The sequence below is a fragment of the Myodes glareolus genome, chromosome 3 (genome assembly GCF_982192425.1).
Source record: "Myodes glareolus chromosome 3, mMyoGla1.1, whole genome shotgun sequence".
Taxonomy (NCBI): Eukaryota; Metazoa; Chordata; class Mammalia; order Rodentia; family Cricetidae; genus Myodes; species Myodes glareolus.
In genome coordinates this window covers 120851523-120870742 of record NC_142028.1, presented here as the reverse complement: position 1 = coordinate 120870742, position 19220 = coordinate 120851523, and the positions used below count along the sequence as shown (strand labels likewise).

The window sequence follows — 19220 nt, the reverse complement described above, 5'->3', positions numbered from 1 at the left end:
GTCGTGGAAGGGAGTTCCAAGATTTGTTTTTAAAAAGCAGCTGATGAGACTAGGCAATGTCCATCAGGATCAGAGTCTCTGGAGCTCCAAAACAAACTATGTAATGGATATTTCAGGATGCTGCAGATGCCAAAAATGTAGAATATCTGCCAAGGGAAGCTTTAGGCATTGAATGAGGCTGGCCTAAGAGAGAACTCTTGTGCCATGGACATTAGGGCAAAATAGAGCTATCCAAGTCCACTGAAGTCAACATGATGCCACCATATTCCCAGATGTGGAATGTGGAGCTGCAAGATGTTTACCCAGCTGCTTGGTGTCTTGTTTTAATTTTTATCACTTCTTGTTGTATCTCCATTCTTCCCTCTCGGAATGAGAATCCTTCCTCTGTGCCACTGGATATCGGAAATGTTATTCATTATTGTTGTCTTATTTCAACAGAGGATCATGGCTAACAGAATATCTTGACTCTTGTAGGAAACTTTGGTATCGGAACCTACGAGCAGTGTTGGAACTATTAAAACTATGGAGACTTATGAGAGCATAGGCAATATTATGCGGACTGAACCGGTAGAATTTATTTAGGAGTGAGAGCAAGAGAGAAGTGGGGTGTGTGTGCATGTGTGTGTGTGTGTGTGTGTGACAATAATTAAAGAAAAAGAAACCATTAATTTGAGAGAGGGCATGATTATGCATAGGTAGGGTTAAAGAAAGGGGAAGGGAGACATGATGTAATTATAATTTCAAAATAAGAAACTATTATTATCTTAGGGTTTCTATTGCTCTGAAGAGGCACCATGACCACAGAAACTCTTATAAAGGAAAACATCTAATTGATCCCATATTCATCCTACCTCCCCCCCCCATCCCCGGCCACCAAGCTTTCCCCGTTCCTCCCCTACTCCCTTCTCTCTAGCCCTCTCCCCCTCCATCGACCCTCCCACCCCCCCATGCACCCGAGGTTACCTGGGACTCTTGTCTATTTCCTACCTCCTGGTGGATAGCTAAATAATCTTCATCAGGTTCATCTTCTTATTTAGCTTCTCTAGGATCACGAATAATAGGCTCAAAGACCTTTAATTATGGTTAGAATCCACTTATGAGTGAATACAAGGGAGCCATTTTAGGGTTTACAGGAGACTAGATTATATATGGGATCCCAGGTCCAAGGAGAAATCCCCCAGATTGCTCTCTGGACAGAGGAGAGGGTGCCTGAATCGGCCGTGGCCCATGACCATACTGATGTATATTTTGCTTATCACCATAGATCCTTCGTCTGGCGAAGGACGGCTATGCAGTCGGAGGCCCACATTGGAGCAACGGATTGAGCCCCCCGAGGTCCGGAGGGGGAGCGGAAGGAGGAGGAACATGAAAGACGAAATCAGTACTGCGAGGGATGCTATCACCCACTGATACAAGGGAACGGATCTGATGAGAATTTACCAGGGCCAGTCGGACTGGGACTGAACGAGGACGTGATCTAGCCAGATTCTCGGAATTTGGCCGGATTCTCTGACTGTGGCTGGCCCGGGGTCTTTCTGAAAAGCCATTGACTATGACACTGGGACCTGTTTCCTCTGCATATGCTGGATTTTGGGGATCCAGTCTGTTTGGATGCTCGCCTTCCTGGACCTGGAGGGAGGGGGAGGGAGCTGGAGCTTCCCACAGGGCAGGAAACCCTGACTGCCCTGGGGGACGGAGGGGAAGGAGGGGGGGAGTGGGGGGAGTGGGAGGGTGTTGGGAGGGGGGGCGGAAATGGAAACTTTTATAATTTAATAAAATTTACTAAAAAAAAAATAAAAAATAAAAAAGATTTTTCTTTAAAAAAAAAAAACATCTAATTGAGGTGGCAGCTTATAGTTTCTGAGCTTATAGTTTCGTTTCATTATCGTGACGGTGGGGAACATGACAGCTGGGAATAAGGCAGTGTACAGGCAGACATGTTGCTGGCTACATCTTGATCAGAAGGCAACAGAAGAACTGTCTTACTCGAGTAGTGTGAGCAAAGGAGACCTCAAAACCTACGCCCACAGTGACACACTTCCTCCCACAAGGTCACATCTACTCCAACAAAGCCACACTTCCTAATAGTGCCACTCCCTTTTGGGTCATTTTCTTTCAAACCACAATTATAAAAACTATGGGGCCTTTAATAGTCTGAATCCATTTTTCATTTAAGATGGTCATGCATCTTTGGCTCATGTGTTTGAATACTTGGTAGCACTATCCTTCCGAAAGATTGTGGAAACTCTAGACTGTGATTTAGTTAATAGATGTGGGTAACTGGCAGTGAACCTGAAAGGAATCATCAGTTTCTAGTTTTACTCTGAAATCTGTGCTTCTTGATGCATCAAGAGGAAAAAAGACTCTATCACACACTCCTGCAGCTATGGCACCCATGCCTTCAGTGCCATGGCATACTGAGACTGGGAGTCACAGTAAACCTTCCCTCCACTGCTGTCAAGAGACCCCATAATCAAAGCAACTCTTATCAAATAAATCACTTATTTAGGGACTTGCTGGCAGTTTCAGATGGTTACTCCATCAGCAGTATGGCAGGGAATATGGCAGCAGGTAGGTATGCATGATGCTAAAGCTGTAGCTGGGGGCTTTATATTTTGATCCACAGGCAAAGAGAGCAGCACTGGGGCTGGTTTGGGCTTTGGAAACTTTAAAGACCATCCCCAGCAGCACACCCCCAGAAAGGACACATCTACTCCAGCAAGGCCTCAATTCCAAATCCTGAAATAGTGCCACCCCCTGGTGACTAAGTATTCAAATATATGAGTCTATGGGGACCATTCTTACTTAAACCACAACACTCTTTTTTTTTTTTAACATGGCTTCTGTCAGATATAGTTGTTACAGCACAGAAAAAATTACCTGGCACATCAGGGTTTCAAGCCAATGGAGTGGTGTTCACTTCATCCTCACTAAGATGGCTCCTAGGTCAGCAAAATAGCTCAGGAGGAGTTTGACTCCCCAGAATCCATACAAAAACACAAGAAGGAAAGCAACTACACAAGCTGTTCTCTAACCTCCATGCATGCACCATAGCATGTATGCCCACTCACAGAGCTGGGGGAGGCATCCAGTCCATTCTGGACTCAGTGAAACAGCCATACCCGTGCTGTAAAATATAACCTTCATTTGCTTTGCTAAGCAGACCCTGGACCACTTCCTCTGTAAAATTACAGTACCTTGTCAAAAGGATGTGAGGAAACAAAAGGAGCCAGATATATCAAAATACTTCCTAAGCAGACATGCAGGTATGGAGAAGGGAGTCCCATCTATGCCCATGTGACCTTTGTACCTTTGCAAAGCCTCAGTTTCCCCATCTGAGAATTGGGGGGAGGCCATAGGATTTCTGAATAATTAGTTTATTTTTGCTCTATTACTCTGCTAGCTTCCTTTGGGGATGGTTGATACACACAAGGAATCTAGTGGTTCTGTTAACTTATTAGACTTGAATTCCCAGACTAGAAATAATATCAAGAATACCCAAAAGGGGCCAAAGAGATGGTTCAGTGGTTAAGAGTACTGTACTGGGTGTTCTACCTGAGGATCCAGGCTCAATTCTCAGCACCCACAAGGAGGCTAACAATCATGTTTAACTCCAATTCCAGGAGGTCTAAAGCCCCTTTCCAGTCTCCATGGGCACTGCATGCATGCAGTACACAGATATACACTCATAAAGAAAGCAAATATACATAAAATAAAAATTTTTAAAACTTAGAAAAGAAAAAAGTTCTCAGAAGACAACAGTGAAATTAACTCACCCAGAAGAACATTTGTATTCATATCAGTGTGGGCATGCATCTCACCAACTGACAGCTTAGTGGTAGCTATGGAGATTAAGGGGCAAATGGTACTTGAAAATTGTCTCTATGCTATATGCTTTACTGCATTATAAACTTGAGAAGCTAAAAACTACATGATTCCCTTGCAGTGAGTGTTCTGAAGACAAATAGAGTCTCATCAATGAGATGTATTCACATAAGGCTCAGAATAAAGAGGCATGGGTCATTTCCTGCCCCTTCAAGAGGATAGCAGCACAGTATTGCAGTGACTCGCTTCACAGCAAAGAGAAGGTGTACTACAGCTGCAGCCCAATCCTCTGGCTGGATGCCCATTCATTCTATGAGCAAATGCATGACTTCCTCACCCATCTTCTTTTTGATCTCATATAAGTGACCAGTGCCCTCTTCTAAATCTTTTCTTGATTCCACAGAATTCTGTGGAATATTACACCTCATCCTGAAACCAAAACCACTCAGAATATTGATTCATTTTAATACAGGCTCTGCAGATTATTCCAGAAGTCAAGCAAAATGTTGTATCTCAATCCAAGTAAAACCTCACAGTTCCTGACTTCACCCTGTTTCTCTCTTAGGTACAATGAGTGCATAACTTTGATCAGTGTGGTCAGTGACAGGTTCATTTTCCTGCTGAGGCAAGAAGTCTAGTAGCCATTCCTGCTAAGGGAATCTCCCCGCTCCATCCACATTCTATTCAAGCTCCTATGTGGCCCTACAACTTTGCCACGGCTGCCTTTACCGAGGCAACTCCCTGAGCTGAGCACATATTAACACATGACATACAAGAGAGCTAGGGAACACTGGAGCTTAGCCCTAAAGGCAACAAGCATTGAGGGCATGTGTGGAAGTGAGATGCAAAGCTAGGTAGAGAAAGGAATAGAAGAGATAGGAGGTGAGGGAGAAGGCGAAAGAGAAGGAATAAAGGAATGGGGGATGAAAACAGAACAGTCAGTTTATGGAAAGGACATTTGGAAGCCTAGAACATCTGTTACTATGGTGAAGCCACATCAATGCCCTTGGATTCCAGGATGAATTCAGCATCTTTACAGTAAGCCCATTTCTCTGCTTCTCTTCATTGAGCTGGGTGTCTGTCCGTTAGAATCCAGAGCCCTGTGGCACACAAACAAGACATTATAACTGTCTATCTGGCAGACAGGAAGTCTCTGGTTAGGCACAAAAACTGACAATTATATTGAGAATGAAAATGAGCAGATGTCCAGGGAATAAAACCACAGTCCCTGAATGACTTAAAATCAAAGCAGGAAAACAGAGTTGGGTAATCCCACCTGTGAACTCCACTTCACTGCTTCCAAGAAGGGTGATGATGGTCCTCTTTCATTTATCCAACCTGTATTTTTGTTTGTTTGTTTGTTTGTTTGTTTTTTGCTGGGCACTGTCCAAGGTTCTCAACACCACAATGGAAACAAAGCAACCTGGGTTCCTAGGCTCCTGGAGCTTGCAATGTAAAGAAAAACAAAAAATAGGTGTTCAACAAATATGTGACTTCACAGTGTTCTACAAGGGGAAAGAAGAGGAGGAGGAAGAGGAAAGAAAAAAGAAAGAAAGAGAAAGAGAGAAAAAAAGAGAGGAGGAATGAAAGAGGAATCACAGGGAACCCATGGGATGTACTGAAAGACCAAACAAGTTTAACTTGAGGAAGCCCTCTACAAAGTCTGGACAGGAGGATGAGGAAGGAAGGAGTGAAGTCTGGAAGGAAGCACCCCAGGAAGAGATGGAAAGTGTACAAATGTCATGAGGTGAGAACAAGCTTTGCAATGAAGCAGTAGGAGGTTGATGTGATTGTAGAAGAGTGAACAAAATGTGAGCGACAGAACTAAAGAGGTGGCTAGGTTTAGTCCAAGCAGTGATCTCCAGGATGGTGCCCAGGAGTCTGGACTTTGTTCTCAGGAACTCAGAGAAATGTCTCTTGAACATTATGGGACTAAGACCTTGATGTGTGAAGGAGACATTTGCATTTGCTCCTGTAAATGACCAAAGCAGCGTTCCCTTGACCCTAGCTACCAGCACAAGTCCAGACTCACTCATGGAGAACTGCTAATGCATCGCATGGGCTCTCCTGAATGGTCCGGCTTGGCTATTAGCCTGGAGAGCATTAGAACTTGAGTTCAAATCCCCAGTCTAGCTCCATGATGGTTTTTTTCTTGAGTTCTTTCCTGGTACTTTGAGGATGAAGCCCAAACTCTGGACAGTGTACTCTACCGAACCACTCAGAGAATTTTCAATCTCCATTTTTTTTTTTTTGGCTCTTTTAACCTCTCGGACAGTTTTACCACCTCCTTGGCCAAAAGTATGTCACCATTATTTCTAGGGAATGAGGCATAGCTAAGCCCAAATATCCAGAACTAGGATTTGCCTTTTCCCCCAGGATAACTAAACGCTTTACAGCTCAAAAAAATGTTGATATTAGAAAATGTTTTTGAAGCCCCTCCTCTTCTCTGAAATCCCCATCATTGGAAGATGCTGAACTTACTATACCATATCATGGGCTCCTCACCTAAGGTGCGAAACGGGCCTAACCAGTGCTGTATTATGCAGCCAAACTTCAGCTTAAAGATGAGAGTTCACCCAAAGTTTTGAACTGGTACCATGGCCTCAGAGCCCTGGATCCCACTATCCAAGGATGCTGGGTGAGAGTCAGTCAAAGTGACCCTTCCTGTCAATGTCTGACTCCTTAACACTGCTGCAGGAGCCAGGATCACTGGGTTATGACTCAAAAATGAGATGTTTGTGGTCTTAGAGCAAAATTAAGCCCTCTGGCAGGGACACTGCCATGAGCAGGATTTGTCTGGGAGGCTCACAGAGCTCAGCATGAGAGGAGATTATTCTAAATAACATACAGTCCAATGTGACATTATTATTCTTGGACTCTAAATCAATAACCTAAATAAAGTAAATTATTAGGTCGAGGTGGCATAAAATATGGGCACAGACAAAGAGACTTAGGGGACAGTTTGCTCTAAATCAGTTTAACCACCTTGCAGCTTCTCGAATTACAGTCTTAATCTAGCACATTAGTGAGATTAGTATGTGGTTCTTACAATTAAGCTGCATATTTTATCACATTCCTTTCTTTCATGCTATATAAACTTCCAGGAAATTACAGACTCATAAACTTTGGCATAAAGTATGAGGCAGTAGGAAGCAGAGAAACCAAAAAGACATTTTGGGGCAGCGCTGAATTCCACATTCCATATTTTTTATGTGATGTGAGAAAAAGTTCTCCATTAATAAGCCCATTAGGGGGAAGAAATTTCAGAGAATGGGTTTAGAGATGAGTCTCTTGGTGCACATAACCAGGGACCCTGGGGAGCCAGGGTATTATTTATTGCAAAGAGGGAAAGTTTAAGGATTTTATTCTAAATGGGTTTGCATTGGAGTAGTAGCCTATTCTCTGTGAGCAAGAAAGTCACATGATCTCCTGAGTATGGGGTGAGTCCTGGCCTCACCATGGCCGCCAATATATATGACATAGGATTAGATCCACTACCTAGTAGACCAGAGAGTGAAAACAGTTTTTCTTTTTTATTTTTAAAGATTTATTTGTAATTATCTAGGTGGGGATGCACATATATGTGGTTCTTGCAGAGGACAGAGGCATAAGGATACCCTAGAGACAGCGATAGATGGCTGGGAGCTGACTGGTGTGAGTGCTGAGAACCGAACTCTGCTCCTCTTCAAGAGCAGCATGGGCTCCAAACGGCTGAGCCATTTCTCCAGATCCTTAAGCCGTTTTATATGTCTTGTGAACAACTTCCTGTGACTGTGTCTTTGTGGTGTCTGAGAAGCTAAACTTTCCACACAGAGACCTGCCAGGGTTCTACACACAACCTGCCAACCATACATACACAAGAGTGCATCTACACATGTACACACAAATGTATCTAGACCAAAGGGAACTCTGCTCCCCAACAGACAGGTCTAAGGCTTCAGTTAGGACACATGTCAGGAACTAATAGGAAACTGTGCACGAGAGAATCTTCTAAGACACATTTTAGAATTTTCTATGAAATGAGAGCGAGAAGGCTGAGAATTCTCAAGCCAAGGGTCTGAGAGCAAGACCCTGAAAAAGTGAAGCATGCTTAATGGAAGAGAAAGTACTTCTGCTCCTATCGTCTTTGGATGTTGGCAAGCAGGAATTTTGAGATCAACAGCATCCAACAGACATGAATAAAGTCTTCCTCCTCCACCAGAGAATCTGCCCTGAATAATTGCTACAAAGAATAACTAGAATTTTGCACACGCATGCACACATATGCACAGAAAGGGAGAGGGAAATAAAGAACGAGGGAGAGGGAAAAAGAGGGAGAAAGAAAGAGGAGAGAGACAGAGAGAGAGAGAGAGAGAGAGAGAGAGAGAGAGAGAGAATGCTTAACCTGGGGGCTGCCAAAGAACAAACCCTTTATAAGTCCCAACAGGAACAATTTTCAAATAAATATTATTATTATTATTATTATTATTATTTGTATAAGAGTCAAGGTATTCCTAGGAACCTGGTGTTCAATTTACTACATCAAATATTTATCCAGAATCTAATCCATGCCAGGTTTTAGACTGCCTGTAGGAGACAAACAGGAATCAAACCATATAACTTCATGAAAAACTTTAGAGGCTGACGGCAAGGTTATCACACACCAAGTAAATGGCAGCATACAAAAGTATATTAACAGAGAGCTCTCATAAACTGTGAGGCCCATTAATCCATTACAGGAAGATGTAGTGGTCATTTTAGCTTGCAAGAGTCTTAGCTTGCAAGGCTTGGGGACCAAGCCTTAGCATCCACATTATTTACAGATATGATACTGATGAGGGCTGCCCAGTCTCCATACATCACAGTCTTATCCTCTGTGGCATGGGGAGGGAGGGAATCTCAGAACAGGCACTGTACATATCCCATCTACACCTCTGACCATCAGGAGATCTGGGAAAGAAACTCAAAACTCAGGAAGACCCTGGGTTTCCAGGACACCTCAGTTACTAGGGGTTCCATAACAATCCTACATATGGTAGAATATCTTTTCTAATCAATGACACATACTTAGCAATCCCCTGAAGTGATATGCAGGAGGGCTTGGACTTCTCTCACTGACAATGTCAGGACTACTTTCTCTTTTGTATATTCACTATTCGCTAGGCTGAGTGGTAAGTTTCTGCCAGCCCCTTTTCTCCCCACTCCTTTCTCCTTCCAAGCCCAGATGCATCACCTCTCTGTTACATCAGCAAAGTGGAGCTCCAGGATCCCTGAACCACTGTGGGTCACACTGAAATGCAAATGCCCCAGAAATGTTACCATTACAGTTAGGGCTAGGGCTGAATGACGGAGAGACTGAATTATCCGCCTAGTAAGTTATTAGGCCACGATAACTAAATGAATGAATCAGTGAACAAATAAGGCAGTGGCTTGGAGCCTACTCATAATCCTGGCTCCACCTTCCGTCTCTAGCCCCCGCCCTTTGTGTTTCCTTTGCTCATGACAGGCCTCAAGTTACCAGCACTTAGACCACCCATCACTTGCTGAAATACACCTCACATTCTCTTGATTCATCACAGGCAGGTCAACTAGGCAAGCATCTGCTCCCAGTGCCCATTTCCAGAAGAAGCAGCAAGATGCGCCAGCTGAATCCATAAAAGAGCTTGCTGAGTACCAGCCAATCTGACACAAAGCTTGTCGTGGCCTGAACCTGCCAGTGAACACTGAGGGAGCCACCCTTACCACCATCCACTTCCATCTACAGCACATGAAAACCTCATTCCTGAAGTTCAGGAGACAGGGGTTTTGTAGCACAAATAATAAAAACCCAGAGGCAGACCCTAGGGTTCAACCTGAAGATCAGAAAAGCAGAACAGCCAGCCACTAGAGAGCTCTTACCTCTATAAAATCTTCAGACTGAAAGAGAGTGAGTTCCTGTCTCATCCCATCATATAGCCCTCTCTAGTGCTGGGATTAAAGGTGTGCACCACCACTGCCCCGCTTCTATGGTTGACTAGTGTGGCTGCTGGGATTGAAGATGTGTGCCATTGCCTGACCTGTATGGCTGACTAGTCCTGCTGCTTTGCACTGATCTTCAGGCAGCTTTATTTATTAAAATACAAAATAATATACCACTACAGGGTTTACTATTACTCTATGCTACCCTGGGATCTAAGCAGGAAAGATATGGGAACATGAACAATGAGGAGACTCTTGAAGAATAGGAATGAGAAAAAAAAGAAACAAACAACCAATGGGTACGGAAAGAGGTGGCAGTGTGGGGTGGGAAGCTTGGAAATTTCAAACATGGCTTCTCTAGGCTGCTCACAAATTGATTCTGTGACCCTCAGCCAAAGCTGTTCCCATCTCTAGAACTCAGTTTCCCTGCTTGGAAACCTAGACTCAGCTCCTCTAAACTGCTGTTTTCTCTCAGGGCACAGACGGGAAGGGAGAGGCCAAGAACAAAGAACTACTAACCAGAAAATAGAAGAAAATACCATATGTCAACTTGGCCACCCTGACCCCTTCCTCGCTGGGGCTGGGTGGCAGAAAACTGGACACCACAGGAAGAGGAAGGAGCTTCGTTCTCCAGTTTGCTGTGTGACCATGGACAAGGTACTCCCACCTCCAAGGCTTCATTGTAAAATGGAAGCCGTCAAAAATCTCTATGACCAAGATTCAAAGAGAGAGACCAACCTTTAATATATTTTAGAGACAGAGATAAGAGACAGACAGCCCCCACACACAGGGTGTGTGTTCAAGACATTAAAGACATTCACAAAGGCTTGTATTCCAGAAAATATTCAGGACATGTTTTAGGAAGATGAAGAGTTTTGTGGGATTTTTGTTTGTTTATGTGGTGGTTGGTTTGGTTTTTGTTTTGTTTTATTTTTGTTTTTGTTTTTGTTTTTGAGGAAGGGTTTCTCTGTGTAGTTCTGGATGTCCTGGAGCCTGCTTTGTAGACCAGGATAACCTCAAACTTAAGAGATATACCTACCTGCCTCTGCTTCCTGAGTGCTGGGGTTAAAGGCATGCACCACCAAACTCAGCTCAGGTGAAGTGTTTTCAAATACAGATACTTACTACAGTCTCCTATGATAGAGATGGGTTAGTCATTAAAGGCTAGATTCACAACCAAAAATACAATACCATAGGATGTTTGAAAAAGTATTACTGGGTTGAGAGCTGGGTCCATTCACACCCATTCTGCTTCCATTGTTTGGGAGTATAAGAGTTAAGCCTAGGTATAAGAGTTACAAAACTCTCCTAGTGATTCTGATGACAACCAACCTTGCCTTAAGCCTGTCATGTTTACATTATGATTACAATCTGAAATGTCTCCCAACAGCTTCATGGTTTGAGTGTTTGGCCGTGAATTTACAGAGCTATTTTGAAGACTGTGGAACCTGTAGGAAGGCAGGATATAGCCCGCAGAAGTACATTACGGAAACAGGTCTTTGAAGGTTTTGCCCAGCCTTCAGATCTTGTCTAGGTTTCTCCACATACTGCCTGCTGAGATGTGAACAATTATCTCATACCTGCTTCTACTCTCAAAAAACCATTCCACCATGCCATGCCTGCAATGGTCAATAAAAACTGCATTGACTCTAAACCTATCTTTCATTGCTTCTCTCAAGTACTTTGTCGCAGTCATAAGAAAAGCAACTGATACTAATTAATGACTTTAATTCTTATCTAGGACTGCGATGGCCAGATGCCATCAAGGCATTCAAGATTCATTTCTGGAGAAACCACACCTAAGATCTAAAGAAACTGAGAGAAGGTAGCTAAAGAAACTGAAAGAAGGTAGTCTTGCTGAAATGAGTTCACCTGTACCAACAAAAATATTTTTAGCACTTTTCATATAATGGTGTGGGAGTTCCTTCTGTCTATGTGTTGTTCTTGTTAGTTAATGAATAAAGAAACCGCCTTGGTCTGTTGATAGGGCAGAACTTAGGTAAGCAGGGAAAACCGGACTGAATTCTGGGAGGAAAAAGGCAGAGTGAGGGAGATATGATGGAGCCACTGGAGAGAGACTTGATGAAACTTTGCTGGTAGGTCACAACCTCATGGTGACATACAGATTAATGGAGATGGGTAAACAAAGATGTAAGAGTTAGCCAATAAGAACCTAGAGCTAATGGGCCAAGCAGTGATTTAATTAATACAGTTTCTATGTGATTATTTTGGGGCTAAGCTAGCCAGGTGGCCAGGAAGAACAAGTGGCCTCCTCCTACAATATAAGTAATTTCTTCTCCCATAATAATTACTGTTGAGGAACAGATGATAGTTCCTCATGTTTTTGGTTATGAAGCCAAGGTTCAGAGAGGGTAAATGGAAAACCAAAACTGCACAACTAATGGAGGGTAGACTCAGGATAGTACTTGGGTTGTTGTTTGGCTCCATGACTATGAAATACAACTTCTAGGGAATTGTGTGCAGGCCTTCATTCTGTCTGAGCATAAGTTCAGGGGTCACTGAAATTGTCTTCTCAGAGAAGGATGGTTCTTTTCAACAAGAACAATGCAGCAACAAGGCAGAGACTAGCAATGTGAGACACGGCCTTTCCAGAGTCCCTTACCCTGGAACTCATGTCTATTACCTATGTAATCTCCATTCCACCTTAAGTACTCTTTTGGCTAAGAGCAATAAGCAACTATGTAAGTAGTAGTGATGTAGAATCACTTCTGTCTTCTGAAAATGCCTGAAAGAAAAATGTATGTACACATCTAGGTGAAATGAAATTGGCCAGCTTTGGGGTTTTACCTAGATATCATCAGTACCATCATCTGGGGGAGATGTAAAAATTCATGATGCCCAGAAGTTCTGCCTCCCAGTCTTTAGAGAAGGACCAGGTGCCAGTATATTTTAAAGTTCTCTGGAATCTATGCTGCAGAAACCACCATGTACCCACATTTGATAATGTACCATTATCCCAAATTCTTAGGACCTCAAATGATGGTACCTAAGAAAAATGGATTCCATTCACAACTTGGGTCTGTGTATGGGTTATGAAGCTATCCCTGAAGAGTAAACCCTTGATTTTGACTGTGAAGACAGAAAATCTAGGGAGGCAAATCAATCATGTGAACCTTTCCAGGACCCCAAAGTCTAAGAAAGTTCTTAGTAATTAGTCTGTCTCTGTAATTCTCCCTCCTCTTTCTCCTTCCTTGCATCCTCCAGGACTGAGCTGAGCTCTCTAGACAAATGCAGCGTGGAGGGAAGAACATATGTCCTGCACTCACTGCATGAGCATTTCTCGTCTCATCAGGAAATAAGTTCTCTCTGCTTCCAGATTTTAGAGATGAGCAGATGGCAAAAGTTTTGATTCAGGAATAATGTCCACTTGAATGATTCGTGCTTAAGGGCCCCTCACTGCCATTAAAAGATCAGCAGAGGCTCACAATCTGGACACCTCAGAAGTCCCTGTTTCATCCTGTGCTGAAGTTTTTTCTCACCCCACACCCACCCCAGCCCAGCTTCTCCTGCTGGGCCTCTCAGTTCTGTCCTCCCACTCTGACAAGGGTGTCACCTCTCCAGCCACCATCACCACCATGACAGCAGAGCTCAGACCCCCTGTGTTTCCCAGGAATGAGTGTTAGCCTCTTATAGCCCAAATTTCCTCCAAGTTTCTCTTCCACCAGTAATTTCAATGCTGTGACATCAGAGCTTTCTAGAAAGTGAAACTGACTGGACTACTCTGTCTAACGGTATACGATGGCTGCATACTGTTACAACCTCCTTCCTTCGTAGCCCATATTGAAAATGCTAGCACTGGTGGAACGCATAGAAGAGCTGCTCGCTGCTAGAAGTAGGAGGCCCTGGCGTGGTTGGCCAGCTCAAGAAGTGAGAGACAAAGAGTATCAGTACATCTATAAGACATTTGCAACTGACTGGGAAGCTCAGGCTTTTAATCATGGTTCCCCAACATTTGTGACCACCAAAGTTATCTGGAATCTTTCTAGAAATACAGCTCTCCAGTATTCCTGTGCCTAGCACTCCTCCATCATGTCCAGCTAACTCAGAGTCTTCTCCTTCAGTGCACTCACCTGTCAACAAACAGGCATAAGAAAAAGCATTTCTACACAGTCTCTCTCGTCACCAAATCAAGAGCTCTAACACTTCTACTGTACATGCAGTCCTTCTAGCCAGAGAAAATGCCACTTATCCCGGGAAACCTTCAGAAAACACCTATTAACAGTGCCTCAGACCAATCACCTTCTTCGGGTATTCACAATGAGCTCTGAGCTATATGACAGTGCTTGAAACATAAGCTGTTCTCAGGAATCACTGAAGACAGACAGGTGGGAGTGGGATGAATAGATGGATACATGGATGGATGGATGGATGGATGGATGGATGGATGGATGGATGGATGGATGGACAGATGGATGGATGGACGGACAGACGGACGGACGGGTGGACGGGTAGACGGATGGATGGATGGGTGGGTGGATGGGTGGATGGATGGATGGGTGGATGGATGGATGGATGGGTGGATGGATGGATGGATGGATGGATGGATGGATGGATGGATGGATGCTGGGATGGATGGATGGATGCTGGGATGGATGGGTGGATGAATGGACGGATGGATGGACGGATAGACGGATGGACAGGTGGACGGGTGGACGGATGGACGGATGGACGGATGGACAGATGGACGGATGGATGGATGGATGGATGCTGGGATGGATGGGTGGATGGATGGATGGATGGATGGATGGATGGATGGATGGGTGGATGCATGGATGCTGGGATGGATGCTGGGATGGATGCTGGATGGATGGTGAAAGGACAACAGATGTGTAGGTGGAAGGACACATGGTGCTCAGAACTTTGTCTTTACTTACTAAAGTATCCCCACAGACACACAAAAAGCTCACAAAATTAGGAGATGCAATGACAATGTCCTTACATGGCTTGTCCCTTTTACAAAAGGATCTGTTTCACTGTTTTGGACAGGGTTTTGGACACTAGCTTCTGGAAAAGCAAAAAAGATATGTTTAAAAAGTTATTTCCCTAACATACAGGCTTAAGCCAAGAATAGTAGCTTTTCAGGCTTGCATACTTCCCTTGGCTGCCTGGGGAAACAGCATTCCACCCAGGGAGAAGATCAAAAACAGCTTTGTTATTACACATGTTTCATCATCCAGCACAGGGTGCCAAGCAGAGAGAAGTGTCATGAGCCCAGTCCAACAGCACTGTGACTGAACCCAAGGACGGTTCAAGGAGAACCAGGTGGAGCCGTTAGAAAGAACACCTAGCTGCACCTCCTGCAGAAAATTCTCTATGCTCCAGGTACTCTGCTGAGAACGCTGTGCTCTGTCCCCTTTAATCCTCACCAAATCTGTACTGATGGCCTCTGGTGCTAGGTTACCTGAGTTTAACGCCTACCTGCACCGTCATGTGTCAACACGGCGCAGGACACTGTATATAGTCCCCTAACTTCTTTCTGTTTATCACGTGTAAAACACGCATGATCTTCTTACCCACTGCATGGAGCTGGAAGGAAGAACAACTGAGGAGTGCTTACTATGCACGTACTGATCAATTATATATAAACCACAGCACAGAGAGAGTAGGCCACCTGCTCGTGCTGCACAGTGAAGAAGGGATTTAAAATAAGCTTCCTCTGATCCTGGCCCACTGAAATAATTCTCAGCTAACAGGATGACTCCTTAAATCATGGATGAAGGACACTGTGCTGGGGTATGTGAGTTTTGAGGATGCTACAATTTAGGGATGACTGACCCAAAATATTTTTTCTGGAACAATATGACAATAATCAGGCAAAATTTCAAATTTTTTGGAAATATACAATATCCAAATAGACTTGAAAAGAAATGTAAAACCAGAAGAGATATTTAGCTATACCAGAAACAAAGTCAGTAATGCAATGTCTACCTAAGTGTATACATTCCCACACCACACACGCATCAGCGCCATGGAAAGAGAAACAATGGGAATGAGATCAGCAGATTATATTAATGTTGATATTCTTGTTACAATTGTATACTATCATTTTGCAAGTGAATATAGAAACTGAGTACAATTTTGGGGGGATTTTCCTGCATTATATCTTATAAATTTGAGTAATTGAAAATCATAACTATAAAAATTCAATTAAAAACTCAACAAGAAATAAAGATTCTAAAAGAAAGGTGAACTGTTATATGAACAGGCGTTTTGCGGAGGAGAAAACACAAACGGCCAATAAACACTCTTAGAGATGATTCAACTGAACAGTGAGGTGTCACTTCATACCAGGTTAATTGCTACGTTGATTTTTTTTTACAATTATTATAACACAAAGCACTGGCAAGGATATAGCAGAAAGGTATCTCTTCATGGGTACTGAGTACATAAATTGGCATGAGCACTTGGAAGAACAATTTGGCAGCATTTAGCAAGCTACAGATGCACACATCCTCTCAGAAACCTCTCATTGACCTGTTTCCAGGTCAATGCTCTACTACTATATGTGTCTAAATGTGCACATACATAGTATACATGCACAAGATGACACAGACAAAGGCATATGGTATAACTAAATAGCCCAAAGGTCCCTCAACAGACTTGGCATTGTTGACTTTATAAGGCTTAAATATAACACAAGCTAAAATGGCTAAAATAACTGACCACCATGCATCTGCAGAGCTAAACTCAACCATAAAATGTTGAGCAGAAAAAGTTTTCAAATAATATGTTATAATCATATTTATTTCAAGTCATAAGACCTACGAACTATTATATGTTGCTGGTAGAAATGTCATAAGCATTAAAACACACATGCATATATATATATATATATATGTGTGTGTGTATGTATATATGTGTGCATATGTTCATATATATATATGGCATACATAAAATGATGGGTGCTTTTGACCAGAGGCTTGAGAAAAAGTGGCTGGGACATTTTTCTTATTTAAAGAAGACGTATTTGAAGCAAATGCACAGACACACACACAGAGTGTGTACTAAGGAAATAAGTGGGTAGCAATTATTTCTTTCTATATTAGTGTTTGGGGAGTGTGCTGTAATGAAAAAGCAAAAAACAAGGACTGTGAGCGCATGTAACTCCTGACCTAGAAATTCCACATTTAGGAATTTAAACAACAGATATCCGTTCATATTCATGAATAAATATTTATAACATTTTTGTAATAGCAAAAGCCAGAAAACAACATAAATTCCTAATGAAAGTGACTAATTATACAAATTATAGAAATGCACAAAACTGAATGCCACAAATCCATTAAAAAGAATTGCACAGCTCTGCCAATGCTGATAGGAGATCATTTCTAATAGATATTGGTTGGGGAATTCCATGCAAAATTCTGCATATTAGGCAGCTCTGTGCATTGAGGGGTCTGTGTATATGCATTATTTTAAAACATTGTGTTAAAAAAAAAACTTTTTTTATACACATGTTAGAATTTTTTGTGGAGTAGCCCCCGAAAGCTTTGTCCTCAGCTTGACACTGGAGAGGTGGGAACCTTTGATAGGTGATGTCTAGAGGAAGAAACTTAGTAGGATCATGCCTTCAAGGGTAATCATGGAACCTGCTTGTACTCTCTCCCCTCCCCTGCTTTTCTTCTATTCTGCATCCCTCCTCTTCCCAACCTCTCTGCCTCTCAACTGCTATTATTTGAGCATCTTCCTCCACCACACTCCCCACCATGATGCTCAACCTGGTCGCAGGCCCACAGCACTCCAGCCAACCAATCATGGATGGAAGCCTCTGAATCCACAAACCCAAATCATTCTTCTCTCTGTGCCAGTTGCTTTCCCCAGGTGTTTTGTCACAGTGATGCAGAGCTGGTGAATGCCACACAGAACAACTTAGGAAACACAAAGTGACAGAGAACAGCATGAAGGAAAGGAATTTGGGTTTTAATTTTATAGTCAGATTTCCTGGTCGAAACTCATTTTTACCAGGGTGATTCAATTTTTTAAAATACTTTAAGCAAACAGAACTAAATTACAGTCACAGACTCTAAAACAGACTTCTATTAACAAAACCGTATGTTACCCAAATAATCCAATTTTATATATCATAATTGAATCTGCCTTTGTTCAAGTAACATTTAATCTTTTGAGCTGAAACAACCACTCATGAACCACCTACTCATAATAAGTTCTGTGTATGCAGAGACACAACTACCTGGCTTCCCTCAAGAAAGACGATGTTCCAGGAGGGATAAGCAACTTATAAGGCAACCCTGGTGTCCATCAACAGGTTTATGGATAAAGAAAATGAACTATTTGTTCTTTTGATGATCAATTTCTTGAGTTCTTTGTATATTTTGGAGATCAGTCCTCTGTCCAATGTGGGGTTGGTGAAGATCTTTTCCCATTCTGTAGGCTGTTATTTTGTCTTGTTGACCATGTCCTTTGCATTACAGAAGCTTCTCAGTTTCAGAAGGTCCTATCTATTAATTGCTTCTCTCAGTGTCTGTGCTACTGGGGTTATATTTAGGAAGTTGTCTCCTGTGCCAATGTGTTCAAGTGTACTTCCCACTTTCACTTCTATGAGGTTCAGTGTGCTTGTTTTTCTGTTGAGGTCTTTGATCCACTTTAACTTGAGTTTTGTGCATGGTGATAGTTATGGGTCTTTTTTCATTCTTCTACATGTTGATATCCAGTCATGCCAGCACCATTTGCTAAATATGCTCTCTTTTTTCCATTTGATATTCTTTGCTTTTTTTGTCAAAAATCAGGTGTTCGTAGGTGTGTGGATTGAGAACCAGGTCTTGGATTCAGTTCCATTGGTCCTCTTGCCATTTCATTTGGAGCCTCGTATTTCCATGCCACCTTATATCTACTCACTTGTCCTGTGAGCCAACATGGCTGGGAACAGGACAACAGGAGGCAGGCACGGTGCTGAAGCATCTTACATGATGAGAGAGAGAGCTAACAAGGAATGGCCCAGGCTTTTGAAATCTCCCACCCCAAATGACACCTCCTCCAACAAGGCATCACCAACTAATACTTCAGGAAGCAGTATTCCACCAACTAGGGATCAAGCATTTAAATATATGAACCTATGGGAGTATTGTCATTCAAATCATCACATCACCTGTACCACAGAAATAATGGTTCAACTGAAAAGCCATACTAAAATTGGAAGGAGGTAGTAATGGTCTCTAGCGCAGTGACTGGAATATAGCCAGCAGGCTCTTGTTTTCTCTGCATATGTCCTGGGGTTTCTCTAAGGGGATATAGTGAGCTATAAAACAGGGGGGTTTCTAGAACAGGCCTTACTTCACCAATTATTTTGAGTGAAAGGCTAGTATTTTATTTCTATTTTGGCTTGTGTTTTTTTTTATTTTCATATTATTGCAGACCAGTATTATTTAAGGCTAATAAAAATGAATTGCTATAAAGGGGAAATAAAAATATAACATCCT

At 42.6% G+C, this 19220-nt stretch overlaps 1 long non-coding RNA gene across 1 annotated transcript; it reads left to right on the top strand.

Moving 5' to 3' along the window:
• Positions 1 to 5211: 5211 nt before the first annotated feature.
• Positions 5212 to 11610, top strand: LOC125416156 (uncharacterized). The gene is made up of 3 exons (XR_007236798.3): positions 5212 to 5572; positions 10238 to 10419; positions 11504 to 11610. It is a non-coding gene; the product is annotated as an uncharacterized LOC125416156 (long non-coding RNA).
• Positions 11611 to 19220: the final 7610 nt, after the last annotated feature.